The sequence below is a fragment of the Tauraco erythrolophus genome, chromosome 3, assembly GCF_009769465.1.
Source record: "Tauraco erythrolophus isolate bTauEry1 chromosome 3, bTauEry1.pri, whole genome shotgun sequence".
NCBI lineage: Eukaryota > Metazoa > Chordata > Aves > Musophagiformes > Musophagidae > Tauraco > Tauraco erythrolophus.
In genome coordinates, this window is record NC_141467.1 from 4,620,795 (window position 1) to 4,630,022 (window position 9,228).

Consider the following 9,228-nt stretch of genomic DNA (forward strand, 5'->3'; position numbering starts at 1 on the left):
GAATTAGAAGATGACTTTAAGGTAGGAGACAATCAGAACTCTGGAGTTGTCATTTTCCAACAGGGCAGGAAAGTGACACTCTCAAAATGGAATTCGATAAATTAATATGAATTCATTTAACTCTTGGGAGAGTAGGGATGAGACTCAACGACCCAAAAGACCTTTTGCAGTCCTGTATTTCAGGAGTGATAGTTTTGTGATGATTTTAGTTGACCATTTCAGAACTTACTTGCATAAATAGTCAAAATATATCAATGAAGTCCACTCCTTTACATCAGGTATGTTTTCCTAGCACATCTTGCTCCAGCACAAGGCGGGCAGGAACAGACATTGGCTTCACTCCTAAATGACTTTTAAAGGATAGAGGAAGAGTACACTTCTTCTATGCGGGACTCCTGCCAGCAGTTCTGGAAGCTGGAGCTGTTGTCCTTATGCTTCGCAACACAGATATACAACACCGCTTCACTTCACTGGAAGGAACATATGGTCTGTCTAGCACGCGCTTGAACCACTGCCATTTCATCCTAGCCTGGCTGGTTTGTAACAGCAAAAGAATCTGAGCTTCAACCCATCCATTTTGTCAGCAGCGTTGTCTTAAACCCATACAGCTCATCGCTCAGCTAGGAGGCACAGTTGCAGCTGGCTAAGATTAACTTTGCTCTGCAGCAGCACACAAAAACCAACCTGCCAGCACTTAATCTCTGAATGCATAAGGTTAAAATGTTTCTAAAAAAAGGACGGTAGTACGCTCTGCGTAATTAATGTTTAGCCGTAAGGTGAAATGGTTAACTCGAATCTATCGACCATCCTCAGAGACCAAGGATGAAGCATGTCACTGTGTCTGCGTGGAACAGTCGCTCTTCCATGAGCAAGAGGGTTCAGCAGTCACTGAGACGACGCTCTCGTGCATCAGGTAGGGGCAAGCAAACAAAACTGCTGCAAGTATTTACCCAAGAAAAACAAAATAGGATGATGACTCTGGGTAAAACTGAGACAACCTGTGAACTTAACCACGTCTGTTTATTATTGTAATGAATAAATAAATAAATTACTACTTCAGGGGGCGTTTTTAAAAGAGCAAAATCTGGTCAAACACGTGCTCCTTCCACTTACAGTTTTAAATCTTTTGTGATGCTAGTTTGCCAGTCAAGTTCACATAACAGAACAGCCCTGATGCTTTCCCTGTGCAGGGCAAGGAGTTGCATCAATCAGGATCGCTAATCGTACGAGAAAAAAATACACTGTAGAAAGAAACAGCTGGCAATAATAAATTTAAATTGATCTTCATAGAAAGAAAAACGGAAACATGTTGTGATAGGCCAACGTCTTCATGAATGCACACACTGCTTGGCTTTGAGCAGGGCATTTGAGGATCTCAAAGGAACAGCATGGTTCAACAAAATCTTGCTAATGAATGCAAGAGTTGTAAAAGGAAAGCTAAAGATAAATATTATAAAAACGCAACTTCATAAATTAGCTGGTTTTACAGCTTGTACTGCACTAGCATCTTCACAGCCACACTAGAAAAAAAAAGAAAAAAAACCCAAACAGTTGATGTTGCCATCATTACATTATCATATATTTTTACTGTGCAAAGCAGATAGGAAACAGGATAGCACGCTCTTTCTGCAGGTTCTGTGCCAGCCAGAAGGCGTAATATAGACAGAATCAGACAAGTAATCTCTAAATTGTTTTCTGACCACACTGATTGCAATTACAGAGTGAACAGAAGAGCCAGAGTAATACAAAGGCTAGAGAAAATGCCCTACCACAGGGGCCTACAGAGTTTAATGTGCTTCGTTTATCAAAAACTAATCAAGAATGATCCAATTACAGCACACCCACACCTTCATGGTGAAAAACAGCTGGTCTCAGAGGGTTGTCTAACCTAGCAGAGAAATGCATTAAAAGAACCAACAGTAAAAAATTTAAGCTAAAAATAACAACACAAATTTAGAAATAAAATAAGCATCGCTAACTGTGACACATTGCTGAGACAGATTATGAACAGAAGCAGTACATTTCTTTTTTGGTTTTCAACGATATAGTATTTTCATAAAACACAAGCCACCGCTTGTCTAGTGGGAGCTGGCACACAGAAGTTCTGTGGAATGGACTACAGAGAACAGGCAAAGTAGGAGATCTGACACAGGCACCTTTCTGTGCTTTTTGAGGCAAACTACGCTTAGAAATCAGTTATTTCTCAATACTCTAATACATCACCACACTCCTCACTCTAAATTTGTTGCCAAGTTTCCTATGAAAACAAACCATGTGTCTTTGTGCTCTACATAGACACGAGTCTGTTCGCTGCCTCTTAGTAATTCGGGAACCCAGTGGCAAATTTTAGCCAACTTTAACAGAAAGGTAGGGGTTTCTAAAATACTAAACCCTTAAACAATTTGTGAAAATAGATAAAAGACAGAGGATCTCATTCTCCACTGAGGGACTGGCCACAGCGTTAGACACCAGAGAACCCACATGGGAGCAGGTGAGACACACACTTTGGAAACAAGGCTTCATTAGTTTTGCTGTTCATGGAATTGCTCAAGTGAGAATGTTACAAAAGTGATTTTGTGCTATGGCTACTGATAGTTTGTCTTCTGAGCTAAACGTGGTCTGTAAGCTATCTGGGAGATGTTGATCTGATGGCCTCTTTTGGCCTTACAATCCATACTGGCGTGTTACTTTTTCTTCAAATCTCATAGAATAGGGGTCTTTCACCAATCTCAGTCTGAGGAGCTCTCTAAAACATAGAGAAAAACATGATGGATAACACTGCTTTTCTTACTCACCTGAATTCCACGTTCAGCACTAGACTGCAGCGACTGTTCTTTTTTAAATGCCATTGCAATTTCAAGACAGGTCCCCAAACGAAATTTTAACAACCAGTTTGAGTATTGACAGTATTTCATTTTACGAAAATCTAACCTGGAAAGATGCCTCAGCAGGTCCTGTCACCACATCAGGTTTGCAGAGAGCAGAGGCACTGGCTGTTAGGACACTTCCTGCTGAGAGGCTACATCTAGGAAGCAACCACCTTGCCACTCCACCACCCCCAATCAGGGTGGGATTAATTACTCCCAGGAAATAAATACTGCCTCCGTCAGCTCTAGAAGGAATCCAAATGCCTAATCTTAGATGGAATGCATGATTTCCTAGGCTACTAAAGTTTGGAAAGATGGATCACACATGTGGCTCCAGGAGAGTTTCAAACCAACACACGATCAGGTTGGGAAGAGCCAGTAGCAGCCAGCATGACTCTTTTCAGCAAGGTGGGGAGTAAAGCCATTGCCTGCAGGCATGGTGACTGAAATCCTGGCTTCACTATCAACAACATGACTAATACCAGCATTTAACTATACCTGTCATCTACAGGAAGGAAAGTACAATAGAAGGAAGGCCATGCAAAGTCCATCCTTAGGAAGCAGGTTTTTTGCCTGAGGAGATTTCCCCAAATCTTCAACAGGACACGTTTGTCTCAGTTTTATTAGAGACAAGTTTCTATTAAGTGACCTGTTTCTGCCTGTTCCTCCAGCAGTGACTAAGGCAGGTTTAATTGCATCCTATGAAAGCTGTGCTAAATTGCTCACTTTCTCTTAAGGAAGCAAATTAAAGCTGCCACATGAAAATGGAACTGCTGCACCTCCACATAGCAGTTGGCAAGTGAAGAAAAGACATTTCAATCACCAAGACATTATTTCCGAAATTCAGACAATAATCAAACGCCTTGAGCCAGTCACACCAACTAAGGCTGAGGAAGGGACGATTTCTGAGCATGCAAGAAGATTGTACTAGGTGGTCGTTTCCTTGTATTTGCATATGAGCAAAGAATAACGACAATAAACAGTAAAGCGGCTATTTATCATTTCACAGCATTTTTCTAATCCTGTAACACAAACACATTCACCCCTAAAAACTAGCAGCCAAACAGAGACACTGTCTCACAGCAAGTGCGTCAGTAGCAAAAATCTGGGAATGACTCCCAGAGCAACCTCACTCTGGACCAGAGCTGCTCCTGCACATACCCCAGTGGCAGGGCCACTGGAGAGACAGATGGGACAAGAGGCCACAATTTCTTGCCAATCCACAGAGGCAATAAGAATATAATTCTAGCCAAAGCATTCCTCATGGCACAAAAGAGGAGCACTGCAGATTCCTTTCCCCGGGGACAGGAATTACTAATAATTATGGCAGCATACTCTGTTCTCCAGCAAGACTTGAATCGACAAGGCTCTGAGCCCCACCTATAAAGAGGAAAATTCCTCTGCTCCTGCTAACAGCTATGAACCAGTACAATTCAAACCAGAATAAATCAACACCAATTAGATGCAGCCGGCACTTTCAGCAACAGCTTATGGGCATGCCTTTGACTATGCCTGGTTAGGAACACAAAAAGAGCTTCCTTCTCCCTGGGCTACAGTGCCTTGTCGCTGCTGTATGACTGTGTTACTCACTGGGTGTGGAGTTATCAAGGCAATGACCCAAAAGAATGCTGAATATCAGTCACAGCACAGAACCTTCACCCACCCCATGTCTGTTGGTTCATCTTCACATGCCATCTCTTGGCACGTGTTTTCAGTACGTAAGAGTCCACAGGCAGCTGCTTATTGTGAAAATAATCAATACACTGTAAATGAGGAAACATAATCCATAAATGCTTTTGAAATATTTTCTGCAGACACTGCTGCTGTGTTTGTAGCCAGTTTATTTCTGTTGGCTTTTTACGTTTCCTGATATATGCAGAACGACTTTTGAAAAGAAGAATGTCAAGTTAAAAACACTGACTTAGATTTAAAATAAACTTGAAAAAGATGCTCTCAAACAATGCAATCCAAGAACGTATATCATATACATCACTAAGCCCTGCTTAGTTATGCTCAAGAAAAGAATAATATACTAATATAACGCATTACCTTGCAGAACAAAGAGCTAATCCTTTAACTATTGGTCTTCAAACAAAAAATCAGGTTTTAACAATTCTATCCGAGTCAGACTTCTCCTTCCTATCTTTTTAGTTTTATTAGCTATCCTTAATTTGTTTTCAAGAAGAATCTTCTAGGGGAAGAAGAGAAGGAAGTTATCTTTCTTATTTTTACTACTATCCTACAAAGGACAAGTATATTCGAAAAGACTGATGCATAAGACACAAGTATTTTTCCCTGCATTAACTTCTGCCCCTGGTTTGCTTTGTTACCTCAGTAAAGGAAAAATTAAAAAAAACTTCCTCTGCCTGATATCCCCATCACCCCTAAAGAAAGGGCCCAGACCATAAAGCTAGAAGAATGTCTGAAACCACTGCTTCGCACACAGACTAATTCAGTCATTATTAGCCAATAGAAAAAGAAGAAAATGTCTACGTAACAGAGCATTTAAGATGTGCTACACAGAATGATGAGAAGTAATCCCAGTTCCATTTAATACAGCAGATTTAAATATTCTCTAGAATAGAAATTAGAAGCCTGGTGACCTCATGCATAAATAACACTTTCATAGAGGCATTTGATAAACTCCATTTCCAAAAGGTTTTACCCTTCTGCACTCTTGGGAAGCGCAGAATACGAAACCCTGCCCTCCTGTGCAAAGGAGTGGTCTGAACCGCCATGTGATATCTACACATAGGCAAATAAATTAAAGTAGGAGCCCCAGGACTTTCCCTGGTTGTGTTGTGCCAAGGCAAAGTCCAACCATCAAACAAGGAGGTAAGAGTAGACAAGCGAATCATGACCAGCCAGAGGTGCCTAAGCCTGAAGATTAGGGGTAAAACTCAATCCAACATTCAGCCTTGTCTCTTCACTTGAAGGCTCCCCACTCAATGTCAGCATCTTCTGGGTTGGATTCTAAGACATCCAGCTCACCTGCAGCTCAATACATACACATGCTGGGACACTGGATTGCTCTAAGCACTCAAAGTCTGGGATGCTCCTACAGCTTTTTCTGAAATCAGCCTTCAGCCACTTCTGGAAGGATTCCTCATCACTTAGGAGTTCTACACACAGAATCATTGTCCCAGTTTTAGCTGGGACAGAGTTTTTTTTAACAGCCAGAAGAGCTCCCTGTTTTGGTTTCACTCAGAGGCTCACTCTGAGAAGAAGGTTGATAGCAAGCTGATGTTTGTGGCTGGAAGTGAAACTCCAAGGACTTTTCAGTGTGCGGAGTACAGAAACACGGCAGGATAAGGGGGCAGCATAGCTGGGACAAGGGGGACACGATTCCCCTTGTCATTTGTGTGGAACTTAAGACTGAGGGCCAAACTGGCCAATTAGTATTCCATATCATGCAGCGTCATGCCCAGTATAAAAGCGAGGGTCAGCCGGGAAGAGGGGCTTTTTGCGCTTTGGCTCTTTTTGCACTTTTGCTCTTTTGCGCTTGCTGCGCTGTTGCTCTGCTGTTTTTTTTTCTTTCTCTCTCTCTCTTTCTCTCCCTCTCTGCCCCTCTCTATTCCGGGGCCTCGCGTTCGTCCGGGATTTGCAGTTTTCGGGACGAGACGGGCTTCGCATACGAGGGGGTGGTGAGCACCTACATTGTATTAAATCATCTGTATTAAATCACTCTTATCTCAACCCACGGGTTTCACGTTTATCCTTTAATTCTCTCCCTCATTCCTGGGGGTGGGGGAGGGGGAGTGACCGGCTGTGTGTGGGGCGGTTCAACATAACCCACGACAATCATAGATGGTTCGGGTTGGAAGGCACCTTAAAGATCACCGAGTTCCAACTGCGCTTGGAGGTTGGAACACCCAAGTGGGCAGGGACACCCTCCACTACATCAGGTTGCCCAAAGCCTCATCCAACCTGGCCCAGAACACTTCCAGGGATGGAGCATCTACAACTTTTCTAGGCAACATGTTTCAGTGCCTCACCACTCAGTGGTGTGAGTGTGGTTTCAGAGTGAAAAATTTAAAACCTATTTTAATTCTAAATTCTACTTCTTGGAAGCATTCTAGGTATATGCTGCTCAGACTTGCCCACAAACAGCAGGAGATTAGGGTGCCCAAACTGGACAGCATTAAATGACATTGGGCCACTCTAATCCATTATCCCTTTTTCCCATAGTTCTGCAAGTTGGGGGCGGAGTGAGTGGGTAGGGGAGGGGCTCATTTACTATTTTAATAACTATAAACTACTAGAAAAATGTGCAAACTGTTAAATGAGTTTAAAACAAGACTGGTGAATGCATGCAAATAGAAATAAAATCCAAATTAAAGCAAGAATCAATCTAGCCCAAAGCAAACTAATAGCCTTCACATAGATTTGTATTCACACACTTAGGTAACTGTCAGACACCTTTACTGAAGTTGCTAGGATGTTATGTTTAGAAGAGGCCTTAAGGTGTGGGTTTAAACCAATTTAATTAAAATGGTACAAAAAGTTGTACTCATCCTCTTGCATGTGATTAGTGTTCCAGCTTCACGAACTAGCAGTAATTCTGCACACAAGCCTAAATCTGTGGCTAATATCAGGCCCAGTGTGATTAATCCCAGGGAGATCTGGCATGAAATGAGTATGTTTATCATCTGCTTTTAAAATCATCCCCTACTAATAGTTAAATTTACTTTCAGTAGGTGTGGCACGATCCTATTAATACTGACCAAGGGAAATGGAATCTAGAACTCTTAACATCAGTAGGTATCCAATCTTGTAATAGTGTTTTAGGCAACTTTCATAACGTACAGCGATAGAAATTCCCAGATGATTGACTAGATATGACATTTGTCTTAATTTATAGGAAGGAACTCACTAGCACAGGTAGCACTAATAAAACCAACCAACCACCAGTTTGGGGAATGTGCTGTGTGTTGAGCTCGTAAGCAGAATCTGCCCCTAACAGCCTGTAGAGACTGGTATTTCCATTTGCAGTTTCCAATTAAAACATGCATTATTTATAGCAGTAGAACCTTTGCCTGAACACAGTAAGACAAAGAATCCTTTGCCAACTCTGTCACAGCCCCTAACCTCTGCTGAAGCTGCACTCTGTGGAACTGCTGCTTTAGGAAACGTCTTTCCTGACAACAAAGGGAAGTGAGAAGGAAAAGGAATGCAAGGGGCAGTTTGTTCAAGAGGAAGCACAGTTCATTAGCAGCTTTGTAACAGTCACACAGAAGACATACCTCAGTTTCCTCTTGGACTTGCACAAGTTGACATTCAAAAAAATCACGCATACATCAATGCTTACTGGTTTACACGGAAAGAAAACGAAGCATACTAACTCAGATATTCCTAGAAAAATTGCAGTTGGAGCTGGAAACAGACTTGGAAGATTCATAATATATGTGACAGTTGAACTAGAAACTAATGGTTTACTGATCTAACTGTATTTCAAATATTTCATATTAATGGCAGTTTTACATGATAGCCACTTTAGTCTTTCATTAATAGCTATTCCTGAATATCCAGCATGTGGGGACTTCTGATAAAAGGCAAGTATTCCAAGATGTCTTACACAACAAACAAGAACCATGTCAAGATTATTACTTTCTACGTCTAAATTTTGATCCTTTTCTAGAGAGCAAGGACGTATTTCTGATAGACTGCATGATATTCAGATTGAAAGATCACTCGTAAGGACATATCAAAATCCTTCAATTTACTGCGGAATAACTGTACTGCCTGAGGCTGGTTTAAAGAACAGATTAGAATTTGGCTCTATAAATCATACCTTATATGCACAAAAACTGCTATCAGCAGTCAGTCTTTTCAATAAACTAGCTAACGCTGAATATTTCCGTCCCCTTACAATAGGCTAAAAACTATATAAAAAAAGAAATAAAGCACTTATTTTATATTCAAGATCCCATTCTTAATTAATTTATCAAGCCTATTATACAGCCTGCGCTAACACCACTGGGAAAAAAAAACAGAGGGAAAAAAAAGAAAACCCACAGCACATTAAAAATTCTAGTGGGCATGCAACTGCACCATGCTGTGCCTGCAGCTCTGCTGCTCCAAGCTGTACTCTTGCCTGTTCCCAAATGCTAAGGTTGAGCTTGGTGCTTATATGAAAGACAAAAACATGACAGAACGCTGCCGGAAGTAATCTCTAGTAATTACTAGTAATTTAGTAAGTGGTACAGACCATCCTTCACAGCACTACTCCAACTCCCTAGAAAAGTAGGTACCAGATTGCTTACACCACAATTGTCAAGGTGACATCAAAATGAAAGCTCAGTTCACGTACCAACTATTAGAAGTCCCCTCGTGCTTTTTGCAAGATTGGGACTGTGACCTG